Consider the following 17,789-nt stretch of genomic DNA (forward strand, 5'->3'; position numbering starts at 1 on the left):
ACTGTAATTGACAAACTTCCAAAAGCTCATGGTAGATAAGGTTGAGAGTTAAAAATTTCAAGGAGTCAGTCTTAGGCTATCCCCACTATATCGGTGGTTTTGCTCCAGGAGATCTAACAGATCCTCAAAGTGAAAATCAGAGAGAAACACGAATGCTTTTGGCAGGAAGAGGAGGAAAATAGACATTTTGAAATTCACTCAGTACATCATATTCTTCTAATAAAAAATGCCCTTGGAGATACTGTATTACTACAACCAAACTGACTGGAGTTTTACCAGAAACTAACTGACCTGGAGAAGGGAAATATCTAACTCCAGATACCCCTGAAAAAATTTCATATCTACGCCATTCTCCCATATCATCCCACCTTCGCCCTCTCCCATAGAGTCCAAAAGACTGTTCTATACATCTGTGTCTCTTTTGCTGTCTCATATACAGGGTTATCTTTACCAACTTTCTAAATTTCATATATATGCATTAGTATACTGTATTGGTGTTTTTCTTTCTGGCTTACTTCACTCTGTATATTAGGCTCCAGTTTCATCCACCTCATTAGAACTTGAATCACCAGTCCAGGTTTGATGCACGATACAGGGTGCTCGGGGCTGGTGCACTGGGATGACCCAGAGGGATGGGATGGGGAGGGAGGTGGGAGGGGGGTTCTGGAAGGGGAACACATGTACACCCATGGCAGATTCATGTCAATGTATGGAAAAACCAATACAATATTGTAAAGTAAAAAAATAAATTAAAAAAAATTCCATATCTAGGAAATATTTAAGAAGTAGTCTCTAAGGAAACCCAAGGTACACAGGGGAGACAAAAACAAGGAAAATAGAGACAATTTTAGCTTCTGACACCTACAGCAATAGCAAACATTAAACACAGTCTAACAATTAGCCAGACAAAAATAATCTCACACTAAAAGACCTATTTATCTAAATTCTGTTATTCAGTACTTCTTGTCCAGCTTGCACAAGGAACACCAAAAGGCATGTTAAAAAAAAAAAACTGCATAGTTTAAAAATATAGAGCAAGTATCAGAACCAGACTCATATATGGCAGAAAGTTATGAATTAGCAGATTAAATATTAAAAATAATTATGATTCATATGCCAAGGATACTAATAGACATATAGACAACGTGCCAGTAAAGGTGAATGATACAGGCAAAGAGATGGGAAGTCTTAAGAAACATGCAAAATTAAACGCTTGCATTTTTTTAAACTTTATAACAAAATTATGAATGCCTTTGATACGATCTATAGACTGGAAATGAACAAAGAAAGAATCAATGAGCATGAAGAAATGTCAGGTCATATAAACTTTGCAAATTTAAAATCAAAGAGAAAAAAGGAAGATGAAACAAAATATCAAAGAACTGTGGAAAAGTAGAAAAGTTGTGATGTACGATGGAAATATCAGAAAGAGAAGAAAGACAGAGAGAGGAGATATTTGAAGTAATAATGAAATTATTATTTCAGACACCAAGTTATAGATCCAGGGAACTCAGGAATTAAGAAGCACAATACATATACAGTTTACCCTTGAAGAACATGGGTTTGAACTACACAGGGACACATATATAGAGGTTTTTTTTTTTTTTTCTCAATAAACACTGTAGTACTACATGATCTGTTTTGGTTCAATCCACAGATGCAGACCCAGGGATACAGAAAGCTGACTATAAAGTTTTATGCAGATTTGTAACTGCTTTTGGGTATGTACCGATAACCCCCATGTTGTTCAAGGGTCAGCTGTATATATAACTACAACTAGGCATATCATATTCAAACTAGAGAAAATAATAAAAAAAGAGAAAATCATAAATGAAAGAATTAAGAGGATAAAACCATAATTGCAGAGGAACAAAGACAATATTTAAATCATTTTTTTCTTCAAAAACCATCAAGCAAGAATACAGTGAAGCGTAGTTTTTAAAGTGATGGAAAAAAAAAAGATAATCAATAATTTGATAATCCTTTACTCCATGGCATTATCCTTCAAAAATAAAGGAGAAATAAATATTTGTTAAACAAACAAAAATTGAGTGAATGTTTTACCTAGTAGACTAGCCATGCAAAAAAATGTTAAAAGAAAGGCTTCAGAAAAAAAAAAAAAAAAGAGAATGATATAGGTCTAAAATCTGGATCCACATAAATAGGGAAAAATTGAATAAACTAGAGTACAAGGCAGAGGCTAGGATAACAATACAAAAGGAAAAATATATATTGTTAAGTAGAGGCATTATAGTGAATACACACAAAAATCTATTTTAGGTGAAAAAAAGAAAAGATAAAAGAACACAGATTTTTAAAAGGGAAAATGTAAAGAGAGAAGAAGGAAATGGAGGAGAAGAGGAATGAATAATTATAATAACAAATAATCAAAGTAACAATAACAATACATAATTATGAATTTCACAAGAAACATTTACTAAGCCTGGGTTCTTAATGCCTATCGATATATGGAATTTGTCTTTCACTTTTATCATGAATGGACTTGTGAGTTACAGCTGACAGTATCAAAGAAGTGCATACATGTACTTTATAATGACATTACAAACTAAAATTACAATTAACAGTTATAGACCATAATGTATACATAAAAAGACAATATATATTTAACTTCTGTGAGAATCATACTCATTGAACACTTAACTATGTGCAAGAAAAGTGTTCAAAGCATATTGAGTACTTGATATGTGCTAAAAAACTATTCATCTGGTACTCAGGACAACTCTATAGATTAGTACTTTGTTGTTTTTCAGTCGCTAAGTCATGTCAGACTCTTTACAACCCCATGGACTTCATGCAGCATGCCAGGCTTCCCTGTGCTTCACTATCTCCCAGCGTTTGCTCAAACTTTTGCCCATTTAGTTGGTGATGTCATCCAACCATCTCATCTTCTGTCACCCTCTTCTCTTCCTGCCCTGTCTTTTCCAGCATCAGGGTCTTTTCCAGTGAGTCGGCTCTTTGCATCAGGTGGCCAAAGAATTGGAGCTTCAGCATCAGTCCTTAAAATGAGTACCCAGGGTTGATTTCCTTTAGGATGGACTGGTTTGATCTCCTTGCTATCCAAGAAACTCTCAAGAGTCTCCTCCAGCATCACAGTTCAAATTAGTACTATAATCAGTCATATTTCAAGAGAAACACAGGCTCAAAAAGATTTAGTAATTTTCCCAAGCTTACACAGTCAAGAAGGAATTGAACCAAAATGGGATCCAGAATGCTCACACTAAACCATTATCATCAACTGTTGTTTATACAAGGCATATTGATGTAAATAGTTTTAACTGAAGCTATGCTTGTACATGTGCACCCTGTTTCAACTCTGAGGAACAAAATGAGGCACTTGGCGAAGAGAACTGAGAAAGTGAGAATTCTAAAGACAAGCTTACTCATATGTTTAATCTAATTAAAAATTATATAAATGAACTTATTTACACAATAGAAACAGACTCACAGATTTAAAAAACAAATATATGATTACCAAAGTGGAAACTTGGGCAGGAGGAAGGATAAATTAGGAGCTCAGAATTAACACATACACATTACTATACATAAAATAGATAACCAATGAGGACCTACTGTTACTGTTCCCTAGCATAGGTAACTCTGCTCAATATTAAGTAACAACCTAACGGGAAAAATTTTGAAAAAAAAAAATAGATGTATGTATATGCACAACTTAAAAAACATATGAACTATTGTTATTTTCAACTGTGATTCAGGCAATTTTTGTACATTCTCATCATATATAACTCTCTGGGTTCTTATACTTTTGCTATTCATTAAATCTTAATCATTATTTCTGAGAATTTGACCTATTTCTCCCTTGAGACTTAAAACATAATGTTAAACCACAAAAATAATTAAAACCAAAGAACCCCATATTGTACAGCTGAAACTTGCACAATGTTTTCGTTGATTATATCTCACTGGAAAAAATAAAGATAGACTCACCAAAACAAGAAAGGAAGAGCATTAGATAATGAATAAATGAAGGTGAAATGAAATATTTTATTTTCTTCACTTTTAATTGATTCAACAGTTAAGAGTATGTTCAAAATAGTATAGCAATGATACACTTGACAACAACTAACATAAGGATAAGCAAAAATGAATGACAGCAATATTATAAATGAGAGAAGAGAGGAACTGGGAGTGCTCTGTTATAAGGTAATTGAACTAACTAAAATTTGGGATGTTGTACTACTTTAAAATGGACTTATATTAGTCATGAATGTATATTGCAAACTCTAGGGCAATCTCAAAGATAGTAAAATAAGAATATTGGAATACTAAAAGAGAAGACAAAATGTATTCTTGTACAATGTTCAGTAAAAATCAGAGGCAAGAGTGGGGAGCAAAAGTAGAAACAACAAAAACAACAACAGAAAACAGGACAATAGAAAAAAGCTGTAAATACAATACATATTAATAGAACTATATCAATAATCACTTTAAGTGCTGATGGCCTAAATACATCAATTAAAAGGCAGAGAGTATCAGAGTTTATTAAAATCTGATTACATGTCACAGTCAGTCTCTCCCATCAGGAAGCTTCCACAAGCCTCTAGGCTTTATGCATCAGAGGGCAGACAAAATGAAAATCACAATCACAAGAAACTAAGCAATCTGATCACATGGATCACAGACTTGTCTAACTCAATGAAAGCATGAGACATGCCATGTAGGGACACTCAAGATGGGCAGGTCATGGTGGAGAGTTCAGACAAAACATGGTCCACTGGAGAAGGGAATGGCAAACTACTTCAGTATTCTTGCCTTGAGACCCTCATGAACAGTATGACAAGGCAAAAAGATATGACACTGAAAGATGAACTCCCCAGGTGGTAGGTGCCCAGAATACTACTGGAGAAGACAGGAGAAATAACTCCAGAAAGAAGGAAGAAATGGAGCCAAAGCAAAAACAATGCACAGTTGTGGATGTACCTGTTAATGGAAGTAAAGATCGATGCTGTAAAAAACAAGAGTTCATAGGAACCTAAACCTTTAGGTCCATGAATCAAGGTAAATTGGAAGTGGTCAAACAGGAGATGGAAAAGTGAACATCAACATTTTAGGAATCAGTGAACTAAAATGGACCGGAATGGGCAAATTTGATTCAGATGACCATTATATCTACTACTGTGGGCAAGAATACCTTAGAAGAAACTGAGTAGCTGTCATAGTCAACAAAAAGTGTGAAATGCAGTGCTTGGGTGCAAACTCAAAAATGACAGAATGATCTCTGTTTCTAAGGCAAACCATTCAATAATAGAAAACCAAGTCTATGTCCCTACCACTAGTGCCAAACAAGCTGACATTTAATGTTTCTATGATGATATACAAGACCTTCTAGAAATAACACCAAAAAAAGAAGTTTTCTTCATCACAGGGGAATGGAATGCAAAAGTAGGAAGTCAAGAGATATTTGGAGCAACAGGCAAGTTTGGCCTTGGAGTACAAAATAAAGTGGGGCAAAGGTTAACAGTGATTTGAGGAGAGAACTCACTGGTCATACCAAACACCATCTTCCAACAACACAACAGATGATTCTACACATGGACATCACCAGGTGGTCAATACCAAAGTCAGATTAATCATATTCTTTGCAACCAAACACGGAGAAACTCTATACAGTTAGCAAAAACAAGACCAGGAGCTGACTGTGGCTCAAATCATGAACTCCTTAGAGCAAAATTCAGGTGTAAATTGAAGAAAGTAGGGAAAACCACTAGACCATTCAGGAAGGACCTGAATGGTCCTTAAAGGATGTCAGGAAGTGACATCAAATCCCTTACAATGACAGAATGCTGTAAACTATGGATGGAAGTTCATGACATTTTACAGGAAGCAGTGATCAAGATCATCCCCAACAAAAAGAAAGGTAAAAAGGCAAAATCGCTGTCTGAGGACACCTTACAAATAGCAGCGAAAAGAAGAGAAGCAAAAGGCAAGGGACTCTCAAGAGTCTTCTCCAACAAAACAGTTCAAAAACATCAATTCTTCATAGCTCACCTAGAAATCCAAAAAGGAAAAATGGTTGTCTGAGGAAGCCTTCCAGATAGCTGAGAAAAGAAAAAGAGATGCTTAAAGGCAAAGGAGAAAAGGAAAGATAAACCCACTTGAATGCAGAGTTCTGAGGAAGAGCAAGGAGAGACAAGAAAGCCTTAATAAGTGATCAATGCAAAGAGATAGAGGAAAACAATAGAATGGGAAGACTATGAGATCTCTTCAAGAAAGTTAGAGTTACCAAAGGAATATTTCATGCTAAGATGGTCACAATAAAAGACAGAAATGGTATGATTGTAACAGAAGCAGAAGATATTAAGAAGAGGTGTCAAGAATACACAGAAGAACTATACAAAAGAGATATTAATAACCCAGATAACCATGATGGTGTGATCACTCACCTAGAGCCAGACATCCTGGAGTGCGAAGTCAAGTGGGCCTTGGGAAGCATCACTACTACAAAGCTAGTGGAGGTGATGGAATTCCAGTTGAGCTATATCAAATCCTAAAAGATGATGCTGTGAACGTGCTGCATTCAATATGCCAGCAAATTTGGAAAACTCAGCAGTGGCAACAGGACTGGAAAAAGTCAGTTTTCATTCCAATCCCAAAGAAAGGCAATGCCAAAGAATATTCAAATTACCACACAATTGTACTCATCTCACACACTAACAAAATAATGCTCAAAATTCTCCAAGCAAGGCTTCAACAGTACCTAAACAGAACTTCCAGATGTTCAAGCTGGATTTAGAAAAGGCAGATGAACCAGATATCAAATTGCCAACATCCACTGGATCATAGAAAAAGCAATAGAGTTCCACAAAAACATCTACTTCTGCTTTATTGACTATGCCAAAGCCTTTGACTGTGTGTATCACAACAAATTTTGAAAAATTCTTCAAGAGATGGGAATAGAAGAACACCTTACCTGCCTCCTGAAAAATCTGTATGCAGGTCAAGAAGCAACAGAACCAGACATGGAACAACAGACTGGTTCCAAATTTGTAACAGAGTACATCAAGGCTGTATATCGTCACCTTGCTTATTTAATTTATGTGCAGAGTACATCCCGCGAAATGCTAGGCTGGATGAAGTACAAGATGGAGTCAAGATAGCTAGGAGAAATATGAATAGCAAGATATGCAAATGACACAACCCTTGTGGCAGAAAGAGGAGAGTAACTAAAGAGCCTCTTGATAAAATTGAGAGAGTGAAAATCTGGCTTAAAACTCAACATTCAACAAACGAAAATCCCATGGCATCCAGTCATATCAGTTCATGTCAAATAGATGGGGAAACAATAGAAGCAGTGACAGAGTATTTTCTTGAGCTCTAAAATCATTGCAGATAGTCTGCAGCCATGAATTAAAAGATGCTTGCTCCTTGGAAGAAATTCTATGACAATCCAAGACACCATATTAAAAAGCAGAGACTTTTTGCCAACAAAGGTCCATTTAGTCAAAGCTCTGATTTTTCGAGTAGTCGTGTATGGATGTGAGCATTGGACCATAAAAAAGCCGTGAGCCAATGAACTGATGTTTTTGAACTGTGGTGTTGGAGAATACTCTTGAGAGTCCCTTGGACTGCAAGGAGATCAAACCAGTCAATTCTAAAGGAAATCATTCCTGAATATTCACTGGAAGGACTGATGCTGACTCTGAAGCTCTATTACTTTGGCCATCTGATGCGAAGAACTGACTCATTAGAAACGACTCAGATGGTGGGAAAGATTGGAAGCAGGAGGAGAACTGGACGACAGAGAATGAGATGGTTGGATGGCATCACTGATTTAATGGACATGAGTTTGAAGCTCTGGGAGTTGCTGATGGACATGTAATCCTGGTGTGCTGCAGTCAACTGGGTTGAAAATAGTTGGACACGACTGAGTGACTGAACTGAATTAGAAGTCATTTACAGGCAATCTGAGGGAACTAGATTGAGACAGCAACCTAGACCGTGAGATAGCTTTCCCGTGAAAAGCCTTAACCCAGACACCGCCAGACCCGCTCACAGAACAAAGGACTGAGCAGAGCAAGCCTGCTGTGGACTGGCCCATCCCCTGCAAGAGATAGGCAGGCGAGGGAAGCCAGCGCCGCAAAGATGGAAATGCGGCCACAGAGAGGCATCCTATACCAAACTGCAAACAGACCTCGCTGCTAACCAGGACTTTCTGGGACTCTGGAGGGTTGACACCCGCCAAGAGGGTCGCAGCCAGAGATCAGCTCCCCGGGGGAGAGCATGGCACACCTGGGAAGCTGCGCCCATTGTACACCCAGCAAACCGAGCTGCTGGGATGGAGGAAGGGAAAAAGGCACAGCGTCCGACCGCGTTAGCCAAAAACCTGGTCACCGGAGCTGCTCAGACCTGGGAAGGGCACAAAACCCAGGCTCAACCAAGTCTGCGCCTTTGTGAAGTACCTGGGAACCAGAACCTGAGCGGCTTAGACCTGAGAAGTACAGGCAACCCCAGGGGCTGCTTCAGACAGTTCCTGGCAGTGCAACCTAGAGCCTGAGCAGTGTAGACTGGGAAAGCACACATGACGGGAGCGGGGCAAACCGAGTGTGGCTGAAACATTGTGAGCACACGCCAGTGAGATTTGTTTGCAGTGTTCTTCCCTCCCCACAGCACGACTAAACAAGTGAGACTAAAAAAAAGTGACCACCTCTGCCCCCCTTGTGTCAGGGCGGAAATTAGACACTGAAGAGACCAGCAAACAGAAGAAGTTAAAAAAAACAGAGGGAACCGCTTTGAAAGTGGCAGATGCAACAGATAAAACCCTGTAGTTAGCACTGACTACATAGGAAGGGGCCTAGAGAGCTTGAGAAGTACAAGCTGGACCAAGGAACTATCTGAAAATGAACTGAACCCACACTGTCCATAATAGCTCCAGAGAAAGTCCTAGATATATTTTTACTATGATCATTTTTGTAAATTTTAAAAAATTTTTTAAATTATTTTTTTATTTTTTTAATGTTATTTTCTTATTTTATTTTTAAGTTCTGTATTATTCCTTTAATTTTCATTTTTATAACCTACTATTACCCCCCCCAAAAAGACCCTATTTTTATTTGTATTTTTAAGACCTTATTTTTAAAGCAACTTGATATATATACTTTTATAATTTCTGTGACTCTGGTGGTTTTTTCCTTTTTTTCGTTCTTTTTTTTTTCTCTCTTTTTTTACTATGGTATTTTTGAGAACCTAACCTCTACACTAGAATTTTAAGCTTTGCTTTTTAGTATTTGCTATCAACTTTGTATCTTCAAGAACCCAAACTTCAACACCCATTTTTACTTGGGAGTGAGATCACTGGCTTGATTGCTCTCTCCCCTTTTTAACTCTCCTTTTTCTCAACCAGGTCGCCTCCATCTCCCCACTCCCCCTTTTCTTCTCAACCCAACTCTGTGAATCTCTTTGTGTGTTCCGGGCAGTGGAGGACACTTAGAGAACTTATTACTGGCTGGATCTGTCTCTCCCCTTTTGATTCCCCCATTGCTCCTCCTGGCCACATCTGTCTCCTTCCTCCCTCTTCTCTTCCCTGTGTAACTGCGTGAACATCTCTGAGAGATCCAGATGGTGGAGAGCACATAGGGAAGTTTTTACTGGCTAGCTTGCTCTCTCCCCTTTTGATTGCCCTCTTCTCCTCCTGGCCACCTCTATCTCCCTTCTCCCTCTTCTCTTCTCCATGTAACTCTGTGAACCTCTTCAGGTGTCCCTCACTGTGGAGAAACTTCTCATCATTAACCTAGATGTTTTCTCATCGGTGCTGTATAGATGGAGAAGTCTGGAGGCTACTGTAAGAATAAGACTGAAAGCCAGAAACAGGAGATTTAAGTCCAAATCTTGAGAACACCAGAGAACTCCTGAATCCAGGAAGCATTAAATGATAGGAGCTCATCAAACGCCTCCATACCTACACTGAAACCAAGCACCACCAAAGGGCCAACAAGTTCCAGAGTAAGATATACCATGCAAATTCTCCAGGAACACAGGAAAATAGCCCTGAGCATCAATATACAGGCTGCCCAAACTCAGACCAAACCCACTGACATCTCAAAACTCATTACTGGACACTTCATTGCACTCCAGAGAGAAGAAATTCAGCTCCACCCACCAGAACACCGACACAAGCTTCTCCAACCAGGAAACCTTGACAAACCACTCGTCTACCCCACCCACAGCAAGGAAACTCCACAATAAAGAGGAACTACAAACTGCCAGAAAACGGAAAGGCCAGCCCAAACACAGCAATATAAACTAGATGAAAAGGCAGAGCAATACCCAGCAGGTAAAGGAACAGGATAAATGCCCTCCAAATCAAACAAAAGAGGAAGAGATAAGGAATCTACCTGAAAGAATTCCAAGTAATGATAGTGAAAATGATCCAAAATCTGGAAAACAAATTTGAGTTACAGACAAATAACCTGGAAACAAAGATTGAGAAGATGCAAGAAAGGTTTAACAAGGACTTAGAAGAAATAAAAAAGAGTCAATATATAATGAATAATGCAATAAATGAGATCAAAAACAGTCTGGAGGGAACCAACAGTAGAATAACGAAGGCCGAAGATAGGATAGGTGAGGAAGTAGATACAATGATAGAACTAAATGAAACAGAGAGGGAAAAAGAAAAAAAGACTTGAAAGAAATGAGGACAACCTCAGAGACCTCTGGGACAATGAGAAACGCACCAACATACAAATCATAGGAGTCCCAGAAGAAGAAGACCAAAAAAAAAAAAAAAAGACCATGAGAAAATACTCGAGGAGATAATAGTTGAAAACTTCCCTAAAGTGGGGAAGGAAATAATCACCCAAGTCCAAAAAACCCAGAGAGTCCCAAACACGATAAACCCAAGGCAAAACACCCCAAGACACATAATAATCAAATTAACAAAGATCAAACACAATGACAAAAACTAAAAGCAGCAAGGAAAAAACAACAAATAACACACAAGGGGATTCCCAAAAGGATAACAGCTGATCTTTCAACAGAAACTCTTCAGGCCAGAAGGGAATTGCAGGACATACTTAATGTGATGAAAGAAAATAATCTACAGCCCAGATTACTGAACCCTGCAAGAATCTCATTCAAATATGAAGGAGAAATCAAAAGCTTTACAGACAAGCAAAAGCTCAGACAATTCAGCACCACAAAACCAGCTCTCCAACAAATGCTAAAGGATCTTCTCTAGACAGGAAACACAGAAAGGGTGTATAATCTCAAACAAAAAACAATAAAGTAAATGACAACAGGATCATACTTATCAATAATTACCTTAAATGTAAATGGGTTGAATGCCCCAACCAAAAGACAAAGACTGGCTGAATGGATACAAAAACAAGACCCCTATATATGTTGTCTACAAGAGACCCACCTTGAAACAAGGGACACATACAGACTGAAACTGAAGGGGTGGAAAAAGATACTTCATGCAAATAGAGACCAAAAGAAAGCGGGAGTGGAACTACTCATATCAGATAAAATAGATTTAAAATAAAGGCGGTGAAAAGAGAAAGATGGACACTACATAATGATCAAAGGATCCATCCAAGAAGAAGATATAACAATTATAAATATTTATGCACCCAACATAGGAGCACCGCAATGTGTAAGGCAAATGCTAACAAGTATGAAAGGGGAAATTAACTGTAACACAATAAGAATGGGAGACTTAAAAACCCCACTCACACCTATGGACAGATCAACTAAACAGAAAATTAACAAGGAAACACAAACTTTAAATGATACAATAGACCAGTTAGTCCTAATTGATATCAATAGGTTATTTCACCCCAAAACAATGAATTTCACCTTTATCTCAAGCGCACACAGAACCTTCTCCAGAATAGATCGCATCCTGGGCCATAAATCTAGTCTTGGTAAATTCAAAAAAACTGAAATCATTCCCAGCACCTTTTCTGACCACAACGCAGTAAGATTAGATGCCAATTACACGAGAAAAACTACTAAAAGCTACAACATGTGGAGGCTGAAAAACACACTGCTGAATAACCAACAAATCACAGAAGAAATAAAAAAAGAAATCAAAATATGCATAGAAATGAACGAAAATGAAAGCACCAAAACCCAAAATCTATGGGACACTGGAAAAGCAGTGCTATGGGAAAGATTCATAGCAGTACTGGCTCACCACAAGAAATAAGAAAAAAGCCAAATAAATCACCTAACTCTACACGTAAAGTAACTAGAAAAGGAAGAAATGAAGAATCCCAGGGTTAGTAGAAGGAAAGAAATCTTAAAAATTAGAGCAGAAATAAATGCAAAAGAAACAAAAGAGAACATAGCAAAAATCAACAAAGCCAAAAGATGATTTTTTGAGAAGATAAATAAAATTGACAAGACATTAGCCAGATTCATCAAGAAACAAAGGGAGAAGAATCAAATCAACAAAATTTGAAATGAAAACGGAGAGATCACATCAGACAACACAGAAATACAAACGATCATAAGGGACTATTATCACCAACTATATGCAAATAAAGTGGACAACTTGGAAGAAATGTATAAATTCTTAGAAAAATACGACTTCCCAAAACTGAACCAGGAAAAAATAGAAAATCTCAACAGAACCATCACAAGCGTGGAAATTGAAACTGTAATCAGAAATCTTTAAGCAAACAAAAGCCCAGGACCAGATGATTTCACAGCGGAATTATACCAAAAATTTAGAGAAGAGCTAACACCTATCTTACTCAAACTCTTCCAGAAAATTGCAGAAAAAGATAAACTTCCAAACGCATTTAAAAGGCCACCATCACCCTAAACCAACCCTAACAAAGATGCCACAAAAAAAGAAAAGTACAGGCCAATATCACTGATGAACATAGATGCGAAAATCCTTAACAAAATTCTAGCAAACATAATCCAACAACATATTAAAAAGATCATTCATCATGACCAAGTGTGCTTCATCCCAGGGATGCAAAGATTCTTCAATATCTGCAAATCAATCAATGTCATGCACCACATTAACAAATTGAAAAATAAAAACCATATGATTGTTTCAATAGATGCAGAGAAAGCCTTGGACAAAATTGAACATCAATTTATGATAAAAACCCTCCAAAAAGCAGGAATAGAAGGAACATACCTTAACATAATAAAAGCTATATATGACAAACCCACAGCAAACATTACCCTCAATGGTGAAAAACTGAAAGTATTTCCCCTAAAGTCAGGAACAAAACAAGGGTGCCCACTCTCACCACTACTATTCAACATAGTTTTCGAAGTTTTGGCCACAGTAATCAGAGCAGAAAAAGAAATAAAAGGAATCCAGATAGGAAAAGAAGAATTAAAACTCTCACTATTTGCAGATGACATGATCCTCTATATAGAAAATCTTAAAGACTCCACCAGAAAATTACTAGAGCCAGTGAATGAATATAGTAAAGTTGCAGGATATAAAATTAACACACAGAAATCCCTTGCATTCCTATACACTAACAACAAGAAAACAGAAAGAGAAATTAAGGAAACAATTCCATTCACCATTGTAACGGAAAGAATAAAATACTTAGGAAAATATCTACCTAAAGAAACAAAAGACCTATATACAGAAAACTATAAAACACTGGTGAAAGAAATCAAAGAGGTCACAAATAGATGGAGAAATAGACTGTGTTCATGGATTGGAAGAATCATTACAGTGAAAATGAGTATACTACCCAAAGCAATCTATCGATTCAATGAAATCTTTACCAAGCAACCAAGGGCATTCTTCAGAGAACTAGAATAAATAATTGCACACTTTGTATGGAAATACAAAAAACCTCGAATAGCCAAAGAAATCTTGAGAAAGAAGAATGGAACTGGAGAAATCAACCTGCGTAATTTCAAGCTCTAGTACAAAGCCACAGTCATTAAGACAGTATGGTACTGGCACAAAGATAGAAATATAGATCAATGGAACAAAATAGAAAGCCCAGAGATAAATCCACGCACCTATGCACACCTTATCTTCGACAAAGGAGGCAAGAATATACAATGGAGAAAAGATAATCTCTTTAACAAGTGGTGCTGGGAAAACTGGTCAACCACTTGTAAAAGAATGAAACTAGAACACTTTCTAACACTATACACAAAAATAAACTGGATTAAAGATCTAACCGTAAGACCAGAAACTATAAAACTCCTAGAAGAAAACATAGCCAAAACACTCTCCGACCAAAACCACAGCAGGATCCTCTATGACCCACCTCCCAGATATTGGAAATAAAAGCAAAAATAAACAAATGGGACCGAATTAAAATTAAAAGCTTTTGCACAACAAAGGAAACTATAAGCAAGGTGAAAAGACAGCCTTCAGAATGGGAGAAAATAATAGCAAATGAAGTAACAGACAAACAATTAATCTCAAAAATATACAAGCAACACCTGCATCTCGATTCCAGAAAAATAAACGACCCAATCAAAAAATGGGCCAAAGAACTAAACAGACATTTCTCCAAAGAAGACATACAGATGGCTAACAAACACATGAGAAGATGCTCAACATCACTCATTATCAGAGAAATGCAAATCAAAACCGCAATGAGGTACCATTTCACACCAGTCAGAATGGCTGCTATCCAAAAGTCTACAAGCAATAAATGCTGGAGAGGGTGTGGAGAAAAGGGAACTCTCTTACACTGTTGGTGGGAATGCAAACTAGTACAGCCACTATGGAGAACAGTGTGGAGATTCCTTAAAAAACTGGGAATGGAACTGCCATATGACCCAGCAATCCCACTGCTGGGCATACACACCGAGGAAACCAGAATTGAAAGAGACGTGTGTACCCCAATGTTCATCGCAGCACTGTTTACAATAGCCAGGACATGGAAGCAACCTATATGTCCATCAGCAGACGAATGGATAAGGAAGCTGTAGTACATATACACAATGGATTATTACTCAGCCATTAAAAAGAATACATTTGAATCAGTTCTATTGAGATGGATGAAACTGGAGCCCATTATCCAGAGTGAAGTAAGCCAGAAAGAAAAACACCAGTACAATATACTAATGCATATATATGGAATTTGAAAGATGGTAATGATAACCCTATATTCCAGACAGAATAAGAGACACAGATGCATAGAACAGTCTTATGAACTCTGAGGGAGAAGGTGAGGGTGGGACGTTCTGAGAGAATAGTATTGAAACATGTATATTATCATATGCAAAAGAGAATACCATTCCAGGTTCGATGCATGAGACAAATGCTCAGGGCTGGGGCAATGGGATGACCCAGAGGGATGGGATGGGGAGGGAGGTGGGAGGGGGTTCAGAATGGGGAACACATGTAAACCCACGGCTGATTCATGTCAATGTATGGCAAAAACCACTACAATATTGAAAAGTAATTACCCCCAACTAAAATAAATAAATTTATTTAAAAAAAAAATTTAAGAAAAGTGAACAAACTTTCTGTACACCTAAAATAAGCACAACATCATTGTTAATCAACTATATTGTCACCCTGCTTATTTAACTTATATGCAGAGTACATCATGAGAAACACTTGGCTGCAAGAAGCACAAGCTGGAATCAAGATTGCCAGGGGAAATATCAATAACCTCAGATATGCAGATGACACACCCTTATGGCAGAAAGTGAAGAAGAGCTAAAGAGCCTCTTGATGAAAGTGAAAGAGGAGAGTGAAAAAGCTGGCTTAAAAAGCTCAACATTCAGAAAACTAAGATCATGGCATCTGGTGCCATCAGTTCATGGGAAATAGATGGGGAAACAGTGTAAGACTTCATTTTTTTTGGGCTCCAAAATCACTGCAGATTGTGATTGCAGATTCATGTCAATGTATGGCAAAACCAATACAATATTGTAAAGTAAAAAAAAATAGATAAATAAATTTAAAAAAAATAAATAAAAGACGCTTTCTCCTTGTAAAGAAAGTTATGACCAACCTAGACAGCATATTAAAAAGCAGAGACATCACTTTGCCAACAAGGGCTGTCTACTCAAGGCTTTGGTTTTTCCAGTAGTCACGTATGAATGTGAGAGTTGGACTATAAAGAAAGCTGAGTGCCGAAGAATTGATGCTTTTGAACTGTGGTGTTGGAGAAGACTTTTGAGAGTCCCTTGAACTGCAAGGAGATCCAACCAGTCCATCCTAAAGGAGATCAGTCCTGGGTGTTCACTGGAAGGACTGATGTTGAAGCTGAAACTCCAATACTTTGGCTACCTGATGCGAAGGGTTGACTCATTAGGAAAGACCCTGTTGCTGGGAAAGATTGAGGGCAGGAGGAGAACGGGATGACAGAGGATGAGATGGTCGGATGGCATCACCAACTCACTGGACATGAGTTTGGGCAGGCTCTGGCAGTTGGTGATGGACAGGTAGGCCTGGCCTGCTGCAGTTCATGGGGTCGCAAAGAGTCGCACATGACTAAGCGGCTGAATTGAACTGAATTGAACACCCAATGTTCACACCAGTATTATTTATAATAGCCAAGGTATGGAAGCAACCTAAGTATCCATCAGCAGATAAATGGATAAAGATATGGCCTATATATACAATGGTATAGTGCTCAGCCATAGAAAAAGGACAAAATTTTGCCATTTGAAACAACATGGATGGACCTGGAAGGTACTATGCTTATTGAAATAAGTGTCACAGAGAAAGACAAATACTATGTCATCACTTACATGTATAATCTAAAATATACAACACACTAGTCAATGTATATTTTTGAGCAAAGAACTGTTCCAGGTGCCCTTACCAGTCTTCCAGGGAATTGAAATGTTTTCTATTAAGAGAATTTTATAAAGACCAAAATAAATGTACATTCAAAAGTACAATATCTGATGAATACGGTGGAGGAATCAGAAGTTTCCGGTCAAGCTGTAAGAGTTTTTGCCTGATCATCAACGAAACATGAGGTTTTGTGTTCTGATGGAAGATCGTGCATTTTCTGTTGACTAATTCTGGAGGTTTTTTTGTCAAGTGCTGCTTTCAGTTGGTTTAACTGGCAGCAGTACTTGTCCGAATTAATCATTTGGTTTTCCAGAAGGAGCTCATAATAAAGCACTCCCTTCCAACTTCACCATATACACAACATCATCTTCTTTGGATGTAGATCGAACTTTGGTGTGGCTGGTGGTCATACATGTTGCTTGCCCCATGATCTCTTCTGTTCTATCTTATTGTACAGTATCCAGTTTTCATTGCCTGTCACAATTTGTTTTAAAATGGAATGTTTTCCTTAAGTTTAAGTAGAGAATCTCATGTGGAAATACAGTCAAGAAGGTTTTTTTCACTTAGAAGTGTTAGACGCTCAGTCACGTTTAACTCTTTGCGACCCCATGGACTGTAGCCCACCAGGTTTCTCTGTCCATGGGATTCTCTAGGCAAGAATACTGGAGTGGGTTGCCATTCCCTTCTCAGTGATGAACATAACCAAGCTGGTTTTTCAAGCTTGATTTGGGTATTTTGCGTATGTTGGCTATCTCCCACATGGTACAAAGTTGATTGTTCTCAACCAATGCCTCAGATTCAGTTAAGTTCAGTCGTTCAGTCGTGGCTGACTCTTTGCAACCCCATGGACTGCAGCACGCCAGACTTCCCTGTCCATCACCAACTCCCGGAGCTTACTCAAACTCATGCCCTTCGAGGTGGTGATGTCATCCAACCATCTCATCCTTTGTCGTCCCATTCTCCTCCTGCCTTCAATCTTTCCCCGCAGCATGGTCTTTTCCAATGAGTCAGTTCTTCACATCAGGTGGCCAAAGTATTGGAGTTTCAG

At 38.0% G+C, this 17,789-nt stretch overlaps 1 protein-coding gene across 3 annotated transcripts in view; it reads right to left on the bottom strand.

Moving 5' to 3' along the window:
• The window catches only part of DACH2 (dachshund family transcription factor 2), an 817,737-nt gene that overhangs the window by 388,204 nt on the left and 411,744 nt on the right, over window positions 1–17,789 (bottom strand). The window lies entirely within an intron of this gene.

Source organism: Giraffa tippelskirchi, chromosome X (assembly GCF_054371585.1).
Source record: "Giraffa tippelskirchi isolate mGirTip1 chromosome X, T2T-mGirTip1v1.2.pri, whole genome shotgun sequence".
Taxonomy (NCBI): domain Eukaryota; kingdom Metazoa; phylum Chordata; class Mammalia; order Artiodactyla; family Giraffidae; genus Giraffa; species Giraffa tippelskirchi.